Raw genomic sequence first — 14,060 nt, 5'->3', positions numbered from 1 at the left:
GACTTGTCGTAAGTATTCTGTGTTTTTCCTAGAATGACGATTTCAATAAAAGTAGGGCAAACCATTGATGAATTTCGTGTCGGTGTGATAGGATAGACCTGGACCTGGTAGGGAGTAGTTAACATGATTAGGGTTAGATAATTATGTTAACTATATTGTAGGAGTCTTGATAGAACTTTGTTGTGTTTTTAGAATGGAGCCCAAGGATAATGACATGCGAAGTGGCTCCGAGGAGACGGTGAGTGATAAGTCTTCTACTGTGCCTCAAGGACCGACAAGACAGGTGGACGCGAACGCTCTCCTACATCTCCGAAGTGCACCATTGAGAGGTTCATATGCATGCATTCTCTGAAGTTCTCTAGGGGACATAACCCGACGATAGCATAGGATTGGGTCAAGAAGATTGAGAGGATCTTGGAGGTCTTACACTACACAGACAGTCAGAGAGTTATATATGCTACCTTCCAGTTATCTAGGGAGGCAAGGCGATGGTGGACTGCCGTGAGTCTGCTGGAGAAGTGGAGGACTGGTCCTGTGGAGATGTCTACGAGCCGTTTCAAGGAAGTTTTCTTTGACAGATACTTCCCGGCTTCTATGCGTGATGCTAAGACAGATGAGTTTTTTGTGCTGACTCAAGGGTGCGTGACGGTGCAATGGTATGCTTCTCGGTATATAGAGCTATCTCGGTTTGAGCTGCGTTTGATCTCGAATGAGTGTGAGAAGACTTGGATGTTCCAAAAGGGCTTGAGGAAAGACATCCGCAGATTAGTGGGTATGCTTCAGATCCGTGAGTTTTTGGTTTTGGTGGATAAATCCACTGTGATTGAGACCGGTATCCGAGAGGACGAGGTGGATCAGAAGCCGAAGAAGAGGCCAGTACCTTTTAGTTCTCAGTTTGGATCTCGTCAGGGATCATGGAAGAGGAGCAGTAGGGGCTCGGGTTACCGTCAGAATATTGAGCACCAAAGTTCTCAGGCGAGCCAATCGGGTGATCGTTGTACTAGGTGCCATAGATGGCATAGCGGTGAATGCTCGTCGTTTGGGGGTAACTGCAACAACTATGGCCAGTCAGGTCACATGGTTCAGGATTGTCATGCGCCAAAGAGGGGTACACCTCCTTCGAGTTAGAAATGGGGAAGTAATCAGGTAGCTCAGAGGACATATCAGGCGAACACAACTCCGACACGAGTGTATTCGCTTACTCCAGCAGATGCTGAGCATGCGGGGAATGTGGTGACAGGTACTATGATGTTACTTTTAAATAGAGTTGTGGTATTATTTGATTTTGGTGTGACCCACTCCTTTATTTCCGTTAATTTTGTGAAATTGTGTGGGGTGGAGACCCAAGTCATGGATGAAGAGTTGTCAGTAGCTACACCATCTAGGAGTGTATCTTTTTGTAGAAGAATATTAGAGGACTGCCTAGTGATAATTTAGGGGAAGCAGGTACTGGCAAATCTCGTGGTCTACAATATGTCAGGGTTTGATGTTATACTGGGAATGGATTGGTTATTCTCTAGTTATGATGTGGTCGACTGGGTAAGGCCGAAGAATGTGCAGGAGGTTCGAAGTTTTCTGGGACTAGCAGGTTATTATCGTCAATTCGTGGAAGGTTTCTTTAAACTGTCTGGGCCTCCAACTTGATTAACCAGAAAGGGAGTGAAGTTTGAGCGGACCAGTGATTGCGAGTAGCGTTTTCACGAGTTGAAGCACTGGCTAGTTACTGCTCCAGTTTTGACCATTTCTTCCGGGAATGACATTTTTGTGATTTATAGCGACGCGTCTCTGAAAGGTCTAGGGTGTGTTCTTATGTAGCAAGGTAAGGTAGTAGCGTATGCTTCTCGGCAACTAAAGGAATACGAGAAGAATTACCCTACGCATGATTTGGAGTTGACTGCTATTGTATATGCACTAAAGATTTGGCGACACTATTTGTATGGTGTGCAATACGAGGTTTTCACTAATCAAAAAAGCATTAAGTACTTTTACACATAGAAGGAGTTGAATATGAGGCAGATACGGTGGCTTGAGTTAATAAAAGACTACGATTGTACCATCAGTTATCACCTTGGAAAAGCTAATGTGATAGCCGGTGCATAGAGTCGGAAATCGGATCACATGGCAGTATTCGCAGTTGTGGCTCAGCATCACATCAGACAGGATCTGGAGAGCTCAAGTATAAATTTAGTGTGTGGTGATCATCAGGCTTTCCTTGCTAGTTTGGTGTTCCAGTCGACTTTGTTTGAGCGTATAAAAGTCGCACAAGCTAGTGATGCGGAGTTGACAGAGGTTGTGGAAAAGGTTTAGCAGGAATTGGCTTCGGAGTTCAACATCTCTGAGGAAAGTGTGTTAAGGTTTGGGACCATACTATGTGTTCCGAATGACAATGATATCAGAAGGACAATTTTAGAGGAAGCGCATCGTTTGTTGTATACGGTACATTTAGGTCTTACAAAGATGTATCGGGATTTGCGCGAGACCTTCTGGTGGAGTGGTATGAAAAGGCAGATTGCTCAGTTCATGGAGCAGTGTCTGATGTGTCAACAAGTGAAAGCTGAACATCAGAGGCCGGCAGGGCCGTTGCAGCCCTTAGCAATTTCGGAATGGAAATGGGAGCATATTTCCATGGATTTTGTGACCGGATTGTAGCCAGCACTTCACGGGCAGAATGCCATTTGGGTGATTGTGGATAGATTGATGAAATCTACTCATTTCAAACTGATGAAGGTTAGCTACCCTTTGAATAGACTTGCGGACTTGTATGTGCATGAGATAATTAGGATGCACATGGTACCGGTGTCCATTGTATCAGATCGAGACCCGAGGTTTACTTATTGATTTTGGACAAGCTTGCAAGAAGCATTAGGGACAAAGATTATTTTCACTACAGCGTTCCACCCCCAAACTGATGGACAGTCAGTGAGGAAGCGTGTTAGATTTTGGTGGTATCTAGATACAGTTTATGCCACTGGTAGAGTTCTTTTATAACAACAGCTTCCAAGAAAGTATCGGGATGGCACCATTCAAGGCTTTATATGGTCGGAGGTGTCGATCTCCTCTGTATTGGAGTGAGGTTGGTGAATGTCAAGTGTTATGACCTGAACTTGTGCAGTAGGCATCTAAGAAGGTAGGTTTGATCCGAGAAATGATTAAATGAGCTCAGAGTCGGCAGAAGAGCTACAAAGATGTTCACCACCATAAGTTGGAGTTCGAGGTGGGTAAGGTATTTTTGATGATCGCTCCGATGAAAGGGGTGATGAGATTTGGGAAGAAGGGCAAGCTGAGCTAGAGGTACATTGGACCATTCAAGACATATAGGATTGCACTACCCCCCAGCACTCTCGAGGGTCCACGATGTGTTTCACATATCCATGTTGAGGAGGTACATGTTGGTTCCTTCACATGTTAACTATGAGGATGTGGAAGTTGGGGATACTTTAGCGTATGTAGAGATACCTATTTAGGTTCTGGACGATGAAGTTCAGAAGTTACGTACTAAGGACATACCTCTAGTGAAGGTATTGTGGCGGAACCACGAGGTTGAGGAAGCTTCCTGGGAAATGGAAGCAGAGATATGCCGGAAGTATCCACAGTTTTTCTGAGTTATGTACATTACCCTACTTGTATTGGAATAGGTGGTTGGTCTTGAGGAGTGCGTGTATTTTTGAACTTATGAGACAATTTATGTTTGTAACCATAGTATTCCTCCGCCATAAGTGAGGGTATGTATATATTGTGATGGGGCTGCATTGTAATAATCACCAGTTTCATTCTAAGTTTGCATATTTGTGTTTGAGGTTATGAATAAGAGATAGCAAATTTCGAGAACGAAATTTTTGTAAGGAGGGGAGGCTGTAAGAACCCAAACCATAATATATGAATTTAAATAATTAAGAGAAGAGTAAAATTGGAATTTAAGTAGGCTTCGTCGATGAAGCCAGAGTTCATCGACAAAGGCGTAGTAGTTCTCAGCAACGAATTTCAGGTGCTTGTCAACAAGGAGAAGCTGAGAGGTTTCGGGAAACCGAAAATCTCAAGTGCGTCAATGAGGTCACTACTTCCTCGACGAGGTGTCTACATGGGCTCGTCGACGAGGATGACATTCGTCGACAAGGATGGCTGAATCAAAGGTACTATAAATAGATATTTAAGTTACTTCTCAGCTAAGAAATCTCATTTTCTCTCTCTATCTCTATGGAAACTCAACCTATTCTCCATCTCTCTAAATTTTTTCATCGTTTGTTGTAGGAAACTTTGATCCGAAGTTACCACGAGGATCGTGGAAGGATTCTTTACAAGTTCTATGGATTGAATTTTCCAATTCGGGCATTTTCGGGTTTTGGCATAAAATTGATGTAAGACTCGGTTTTCATTTCCGTTCCAGTAGTTTTGTAGAGAATGGAGTCATGAGTATATTTTGTACTGTGGGTTGTAGGTTTTGGAATTGGATTCACTATTTAGGGGCCTTGGAGTTCAGGATTTGCCATTTGGGGAAAAGGTAAGGGGATTCAGTTTATGTCAGTTATTTTTTGAAATCAAACTCGGTGGAACTATGGTCCACGGTCCTATGTGCGTTTTGGTTACTCATTTTGGGGAAACCAAACAGATAAAACTATGGGTTTTTCATGATTACAGTTTTGGGAAAAATGGGGTATTGGGTTGCATCACTGGTTTTGTTGGAAAAACCGTATGTATATGATGATTTATACTGTGTAAAAGGGATGGTCGTGCCTTGACTTTATTTAAATTTTATATATTTGGAAAACCATGATTTTACATTACCAAATAGGTGTGGTATGTTTGGTTATGAGCATGCATAGTTGTGTTTTGTTGAATGCAATTAGGAACTGGGTTTTGAGTTGTTCCAGGTACTGAGTGTGTCTGGCTCTATATCTGTGGGCATATGAAATCGCTAGGCCATGTTTGGCAAGAGTGTTTGGATCTATATATGAGGGCGTAAGCCTTACCGGCTGATCACTGAAGGGTGTGGATCCACTAGTTTGTGCCAGTACGATGTCATGGGAGTCTAGGACTAGCCATGAGTCGGTGACGCCGTGTATCGTGGGTCAACTATAGGCTGATGCTGAGTATCACGGGCTAGCTTCAGGCCGAAGGGTGTGATGACACCGGGTTGCTTGATCATGTGTGTTTGTGCTTGTATGCACTGCTGTGAAATTAGTACTGGAACTACATTTAACTGTGTATGTGTTGTGTATCATGATAACACTCGAATGCCACACACCGATATAACCTGTATTCTTCCTTATTGAGAGGTGTCTCACCTTTGTTGTACATACATATTTTCAGGTCTTTCGGGTAACCAAACTAGCTTCCTTGTGTAGGGGCGTAGTGATCAGTATACCGCGGATAGCGCTTGGGTAAGTGCTAGGACTTTTCTTCTTGAGTTGTCATTTTGGGGTATGGTTGATAATCGAGTTTACGTTTTGTGCTATGGAGCTTGGACTTTTATTGTATGGACTCTGGTATGATACTATATGTATATATATAGAGAAACCTTTTTCTGCTGTGTATATGGTTGTATATGAATGTGTATAGGGTGCCTGGAAACCCCACGGGGTTGGACCCTCATTCATCGTACTGTATCTTTGGCGATTTGTATGATACAGGTACAGGCTAGATTACTATTTCACCCCTGGGTCCCATTTCCGAGTTCGGGGCGTGACTATTGGGCTTGTTTGTGGAAGTGAAAACACTACTTTAGGCGAAAATAGGTAAGCTACTCTTATATGTTCATGATTTTTTATAAGGGTTGATGGGCTAACAAATTACATGTTGGATTTTTTAACTCCTTTAAAAAGTGAGACCTGCTTAGCTTTTTCAATTTTTTTTTTTGGATGGAGAAAGTAGAAATATTTAAATGTGACAACATGTATTCACAACTCAAAATTTTTTAGGTATGCATTGGACATAAACACCAACATTCTTGTTTCCTTGTTTACATTATACAGAAATAATTGCAGAGCATAATTGTAGAGCATGCATTTGAGGGCTTGTTTAGGGCATGCTGCCGAAATTTAGTTAAAAATTTTCCAAAATAAAATTATATACAAAGATAATTATGATAAAATGAATGTTAAAATATTTTTGAAAGGATGAGTGAAAGTTAAACGAATATTAAATTTCATCCTTTATGTGAACAGCGTTGCAGATTACTATCCATAATGTACTGAATGACTAAATCTTTTTTATGGATGTTGGCGTTTGTGCCCCACCTTGTGTGACGCCCCATCCCTGTCTACTTAAGGTTTCATCTTTCCTTGCCAATGCCCCGGCAAATGGAGCCTTGGGCTACTTTAAAGCACGTCCACTCGCCATGATGGCCGCCAAGCGGCAGAGGGTCCAGGACCCGCAAAGGGGAGAGTCTTCTTCCAGGGTTTGAGCGGCCTTGAGTGAGCATCAATGGATTTCGGAGGAGACGAGCTCACCAAGGGTGCTGGAATTGGTGTGATCCCAAGAGGGGGGGGTGAATTGGATATTTAAAAACTTTTCGCCTAATTAAAACATTTCGATTCACCACAGTTTATATCCCATTCAATATTAAAAACATGTATGTAAAAATGATTAAGCTATCAGTGCAGACATACACGTGTGTAGCGTATCTCATTTAAATTAAAGGTGTGATGCCCCGATTTTCATTCAATTTTCTTTTATAATACATGTTGATCAAATATCGGCCACATCAAAACTCTGATACAATTTAAACATAACTCTACCCGAAATGGGTGTCGGATAAATAGTCATACAAATAATCCTAACAGCAGAAGTCAATATTTATAACCATTCAGAATTCAAATACCCAGAGTACTATACATCAACATACATCCCTAGCTCAAAACACTAACCCTGCCTATCAGGGTATTAGCTCCCCTCTATCTCGAAGCTCTATCTCCTGGTCTGTCATGGTTCCCTAAAATATTTAGATATTTAGGTGAGACACATCTCAGTAAGATGGAATAAATTATTTACAATGTATGGCAGTAATAGTTTCGTTATATCATAATACTCTCATTTCAATGATAATACCATTTGAAAAAAAGATACCAATTATACTCATAATCATACAAATATAAAACACAAGTTTTTATAAGCTTTAATTCCATATTTCAACTCATTCATATGCAACCCATATTTATCAACAAAAGTTCGTAAGGATAGGGGAGATTACACACCCATAGATGTAGCTCCCCTCTGCTTTGATATTGTTTGTAACCTTACCCGATTAACTCGGGTGAGGTTGCAATTGATACTTATTAGGACACTCACCTTACTAAGTAAGTCCTAAGGCGGAGAGTTTTACTTCACCTTATTTATTTATGTTATTAAACTCACACTCTTTATTTTTCATTTCCATTTCATCATCTAGCACATGAGTGTCCTCGGTAACCAATACATGCGTGTCTGTAACACATGGCTGCCTTGAGGATATTCTCCACGCCATGCTTCCCCCCATGGTTAAGGTTATGCTGCCTGAAGGCTAGATCTAAACCACAGTTGGCCTACCCGGTTAGATCAAAATAAACAATCCATATGCCAGTTTGTAGTACGAATGGTCTGCCTAACCCTGTTCTGGACTCTAGAGGGGCAAAACTACCCTTCTCACTAGCTCATTCGACTATCACGCCACACTCTCCAAGGGATCGTGTTGTTGCACTTATCATCTGCTAGCAAACAAGTAAATCCTTGGTACATATGGGTCCTGGTTGACTTTGACTTTGGCTAGGTTTTATGGTATCAGTGTATTATTAGTATGTGGGAAAAAAATAGCATAAATTTGGGGTCGTTACATGCACCACACAATCTTTTGGATTTTTTGTAGCCTACATGCACGACTGCACCATCTTACACTACTTTACCTAATGACACGCTTAATTTCAAGATTCAGTGCAAAAGGACGTCATTGATACCTCATTTCTCTGGGACGAAATCCGAGTGTCCTTACCGGCACCTGACGAAGTTTGAGTTGACTTGCAATAATTTTTTTCTTAGTGCTAGAGTTGATGAATTTACTAGACTACGTTTATTTCCTACATCATTGAAGGATAGGGCGGAGATGTGTTTTAATTCTTGGAGACCTCACTCTATCTCTAATTGGGCTGATATGGAACGTGAATTTTTGTGTAATTTTTGTCCTTCACAGATAATTCAATTTTTGCAGGAACAAATCTCAGTTTATGCAGAAGGGTTGTGAGACTTTTCAGGCTTACTAGGAGAGGTTCAGGGATCTGATAAATATTTTTCCACATCACGGGTTTGAATCATGGAGGTTAGTCATTTATTTCTATACAGCTCTTACTCCTGATTGCAAATAATTTGTCCAAACTATGTGCAATGGAGAACTCTTCAGTAAGGAACTGGATCAAACATTATCATTCTTTGATTACTTAGTTGAAAGTGTCCAACAATGGAATACACGATACGATCAGACACCAATTGTAGTACAACCTATCAGCGCAATCAGAGGTGGAGGTAAATATGAGCCAACATATTATCTAGATGCTTCTCAGCATCAGTATCCGCCACAGTAGATTTATCAGAGCTACGCACTTCTAGGATTTCAAACTAATGAAGCTTCTGTTCCACTGACAACATCTTTGAGGATAGCATGGCACAGAGGGCTAATACACTTAAGGAATTTATGTAGATTAATACTCAGACCATGAATGAATTGCGGGGCACAATTAATGAGATGAGCATGCAGTTGAATATCTTAGAAAAAGGGGAATTTCTGGTAGAACCTCGGCTTAATCCTCAACAATACCAGCACCAACAGCAACAAATACATAATGTTTCTCTTCAGACAACGGAGGCCGTTATTACTTCAAGAAGTGGAAAAGATGTTTCCCAATCGGAGATACTCTTCGACAGACAAACAGTTGTCTTGACACTTGAAGTTACGATTGAGACAGATGAAGTCAAAGAAAAATCAAAGGATGCGAGCCTAAAAGTGAAGAAGTCGGTTAATGAGGAGGTTGAGATTAATAAGGAGTACCAACATGTGGTACCTTATCCTCAGATATTGATAGCCATGGAACCATCATTCCCTACTGGAGTAAATGTTAAGGAGTGCAATGCCAAAGCAAACTTCCACAGTAGTATGGTGATGGGTACATCCGATAAAGAAGGTGAGCAGAATGGTGAAAGTCTAATTTTCAAGGAACCAGGTAAAAATTTTAATGTTGATGCTTCTGAAGAACCAAAGGTAACTGCTTTGACAACTTTGCCTCAAAGACTAGTTCTTAAAGAAGTGAATTTCCTTTCTTGTTAAAACAAGGAAGGCAGTCTGCACATGTTTTGTCTGATACCTTAGAATGTATTGATTTATTTAAGGCTAACTTTTGTGCAGGTAATAAGATTGATTCATTGTGGCGATTCAAATTTAGAGACTTGCCAGTTCAATTTATAGACCTGCGCCTACTAGATGAAATTCCTCCAGAGCCTCTGCCAGATAGACTGTGACGTTTTTATTTTCCATTCCTTTTCATTTTGTTTTACATTGTTTTATATTTAGTTAATTTTTAGGTACATTTTTCTTTAATTTCAGTTTTTCTTTTCCCTTACTTCTCCATCCAGGTACGCTCTACTTCCCCTATGCACATCTTTTCTATCTCCCATATGCTTTCACATTGAGGACAATGTTCCACTTTAGTTTGGGGGAGGGGGGTATGGGAAAATACATTGAGAAAAAAAGAAAACAATTTTGAATATGGATTATTAAGCCATGATTAATACTGACTTATACCCTTTACATACTTGCATATAACCTATGAGTTACGCACTTAAACTGTATAGTGGGTTATTTATGTGTGGTTTCTCTTTATATGGCTAATCCAGGAATTGTAACTCTATGTAGGTTGACTAGTAGTTCATTCATATTAATCTGGCTATATTAACTCTTGTATTTACATGGTATCTCATGAGACTAAAAATATACGTTCATGTGACTTGTAGCACTTAGGGGTCCTTGTGAGCACTGAGAAAGCGCCCATGGCGACTATTACACCTTGTAAGGTACTGTTGAGCCATTTATCATTCTTTTGAGTTTTTTACGTCAGTTCAGAGTTCATAAAACTCAACTTTCCATTTTTATTTTTTCTTTTTTTTTTTTTGGATACCCTTTGTACACTAGTCTCGGTTTTTGACAAGTTAGCTTAGAGTTGACATCCAGTGGGGAAATAGAAACCTAGGTCTTGTAGCCTACTCAAGATGTGAAGGCTGAGCCACCCCTAGAAATAGACTTAATTCATGAACTTTTGTTTGAGCTTAATTCACTTGGGTGGTATGAAGACAACAAACAAAGTGTAATGATTGTCCTAATTGACCAAGAAAAGAAAGAAATTGAAAAATGAGCAGAAGAAAAAAAAAATAGAAATGCACAAAATGGGGTGAAAGATAAATACCTGCACCACAAAACTACAACAAAAAGTCAGGGACACGACACCTGTTCTCCGTATATGAAGACTCTTCAACCGCCTAATGCCTTAGATGTATCCATGCCTAGTTTGTGAATAAGTTTATCTAAGGTGGTCTTAGTTGGATATGCGAGTAAGTGAGAAGATGATAAGGTGAAGGACCCGACACCTCACAAGTAGGCTACATCCTTTTCAGACTAGTCCACTCCATACATTTAGCGTTGTTCCTTGCAATATGTGAGATGTTTGATCATGACACTCGTCCTCACATATGATGAGTGAACCCATCCTTTTTTAGTGTTTTTGAAGGTATACCAGTTAGGTTGAGTCAAAGCGACCGTTCTGTAGGTGTCCATGGATATCCTAAGTGTAACGATTCATACACATTACACATGCCTCGAGATTCCTATTTATACTTGAATTTATATGGCTACATTAACTCTAAATTGAACTGGTAGTTGACTTTATGTGAGTATACTATTCTTAACGGCTATAATGAATGACTTGTTTCGAAATTGCGTGAATTGTCTATGAGTTTGTGTGTAATCTGGTGATATTCATGTATGTGAAATGGTATATTCGTTTTGCATATATATTCATTTAATATTCATTGGAATTGATGTTTGTGGGTGTCGCCTTGGAAACCTTCATGAGACTACAACTCGTCCACACGGATTGACCTAGGGGTTTAAAGCCTTGTTGCATTTGGCAAATGCAACTGTGTTTCCCGAGAAAGAGGGGGTAGATAGGGTTTCGCAGTCTTCTTAGCATTTGGCTTGGTCAAGTACTAGTAAAACGTTATGGCATGTGGTTTTCACGAGTATTGGAATTTTAGTTGCTACTCTCCTGGTTTGATTGCATTCATGTTATTTGCTAGGGATTAGAAAAACGTTAGTTGGGGGTGTGATTACGCATCAAAGTTGCATTAAATGTCACTATTTTAATTAAAAACTTAATTATGTCCCACATTTTAATTAATGTGCTAATTTGATAATGATCTTATTTTTGTCAAAAATTTATGAGCATTTGTGTTTTATTATTGTAGGATAATTTTTGGAAATTAAAGTCGAAATTAAAATGCGTGTGGGTCATGTGTGAGAGAAACCGAGCCATGCATTCGTGAGCTTAAGCCTGTGAAGAGGCCATGCACTTCTCGTGGAGCTGATGCAAATTGGAAGCTGTGTGTGCTTATGTGTGAGAAGACTACGTGGGTTTCATGCATATGAATCCGAGTGATGTAATGAAAAGTGGGTGGCAATCCAAGTCCGAAATTCGTTAGGAGACAACCTAGACATATTTTGGTATTTTAATCATAACTCTCTCATCTGATATCGAATTGGTTTGATTCAAGTGTTATTGGAAATCTTACTAAGGTATCTACAAATCATTGTGAAATAGACTTTTGCTAATCCGGATGTTTACTCGGTCAAAATTGGGCTTGTGCGCTGGGAAACAAGAAAAGAAGAAACAAGGAAAAAAAAAAAGGAGCTTGATGTGACCACGTGCTAGTCAACTTATACACATGCCTATGAGTGTGCAAGAAGAAGCTTAGGAGGGATTTTGAATTTGAATTTAGTATTTAATATAAAGGAGGGGGGGCAGTAAGTAGGCTTAGGCAGGTTTTTCTTTAGTTTTTTTTTTTGGGGCAGTAGCTTTTTAGTAGGTTTTTCTTTTTAGCTTTAGAGATGAGAAGCAGCAGAAGCCATAGCAAAGAAGAAAAGCAGCAGCAAGGCTGTTGTGCAAAACACATCCTCAGGGCCTCTCCTTTTTCCATCTCTCTCTCTCTCTCTCTCTCTCTCTCTCTCTCTCTCTCTCTCTCTCTCCTATTACTTTGCTTTATTTTTATTTTTCTCTTGAAGTATTGTTAAAGTTTAATTTTTTTTAACAGCAGCAAGTTTTAATTTGTTTTTCTTTTTTCTTCTTTAATTAAACATTGTTGCTTTAAGTTTGTTTGGGACCATTTAATTTAGCTTCTCTTCATCTCATTTAAATATCTTGTTTTAGGATTCAAACAACTTCTTTAGACATTCTATTAATAAAGTTCGCATTTTTATTCAGTATTTTTGTGAGAGTTTAATTTTGCTTGGTCTCAACATTAACTCTGGTATTTTTATTTAGTTGAATTTTATTATTTTGCGTACTTGGTTTTTATTTAGTTGAATGATTGCAGGGTTTATTTCTTTCATTATCCTGGTATTGAGTATAGATATTATTCAGTTATTTCATGGGTGTTAAATTTTTAGTTAAAGTTTAAATTTTGTCACAAAATCTCAAAAATCACAGGAAACCAAATCTGAACCATGTTCAGTAAACCTTTCTTTTCTTAATTTCTTTTGGGATTACACAAAGTTTGAAATTAAAATACATGCCCTGAGGAGATGATCTAACCCTTAGGCTAATTATTACACAACTGAATTCCTATATTTGGGATAGCTTTCGATTTGCTTATTTTTCGAGTGAGTCAAGTGTTTGGTGTCGTTGCCGGTGAATGCTAGATTTAGTTTCAAATTAGTGTTTTTCCCTTTATTTTGCTTTTCTTCATGAAAAAAAAAAAAAACAGTTTTGAACAAATAATAATAATAATAATAATAATAATAAATAAATAAATAATATGGCTGCACCTAGACCACACAATCTTATGGACTTTTTGCAGCCTACATGCACCACTACAACATCTTACACTGCTTTACCTAATGACGCACTTAGTTTCATAATTCAGCGCAAGAGGACGTCATTGATACCTCAGTTCTACGGGACAGAATCCAAGTGTCCTTATCGGCACTTGACGGAGTTTGAGTTGACTTGCAATACTTTTTTTCCTAGTGCTAGAATTGATGAATTTATTAGACCTCGTTTATTTCTTGCCTCTTTGAAGGATAGGGTAGAGATGTGGTTTAATGCTTTGAAACCTCACTTTATCTCTAATTGGACTGATATGGAACATGAATTTTAGCATAATTTTTTTCCCTCACAGAGAATTCAATTTTTGCAGGAACATATCTTAGTTTATGCAGAAGAGTGATGAGAATTTTTGGGCTTGCTGGGAGAGGTTCAAGGATCTGATAAATATTTGTCCATATCACAAGTTCAAATCATGGGGGTTAGTCAATTATTTATATACAACTCTTACTCTTGATTGCAAAGAATTTGTCCAGACTATGTGCAATGGAGAACTCTTCAGCAAGGAATTGGATCAGGAACTATCATTCTTTGATTACTTAGGTGAAGGTGTCTGACAATGGTGTTAACTTGGGTGCCATCCCAAGAGGGGGGTGAATTGGTATTTAAAAATTTTTATCCCCTAGGTCAATCCACTAAAAGTAGTATTACACAAGCCTAAGGTCAATCTAGTGTATATAAAATAAATCAATGTAAATATACAGTGATATTTAAACTACAATAGAAATTTAACCAAGCATGCACAATAAAGCAGTGAAGGGGACGACACCAGAAATGTTATCGAGGTTTGGCAAACTACCTACATCCCTACCTTGGCACACCCGCACATGGATTACACTATAAGCTCACTTAACGGGTGGAGCGGCACCGTTTATAACCAGGTCAATTAGCGGGGTTGACCTCAACCTACACCTTACCAGGATTATGCACCTAGCTTTCCTAACCGGGTCA

At 39.3% G+C, this 14,060-nt stretch overlaps 1 non-coding gene across 1 annotated transcript; it reads right to left on the bottom strand.

Moving 5' to 3' along the window:
* Window positions 1-13,411: 13,411 nt before the first annotated feature.
* Window positions 13,412-13,518, bottom strand: LOC131163145 (small nucleolar RNA R71). The gene has a single exon (XR_009138925.1). It is a non-coding gene; the product is annotated as a small nucleolar RNA R71 (small nucleolar RNA).
* Window positions 13,519-14,060: the final 542 nt, after the last annotated feature.

Source organism: Malania oleifera, chromosome 8, assembly GCF_029873635.1.
Source record: "Malania oleifera isolate guangnan ecotype guangnan chromosome 8, ASM2987363v1, whole genome shotgun sequence".
NCBI lineage: Eukaryota > Viridiplantae > Streptophyta > Magnoliopsida > Santalales > Ximeniaceae > Malania > Malania oleifera.
This window is presented reverse-complemented; position numbering and strand designations above follow the sequence as displayed.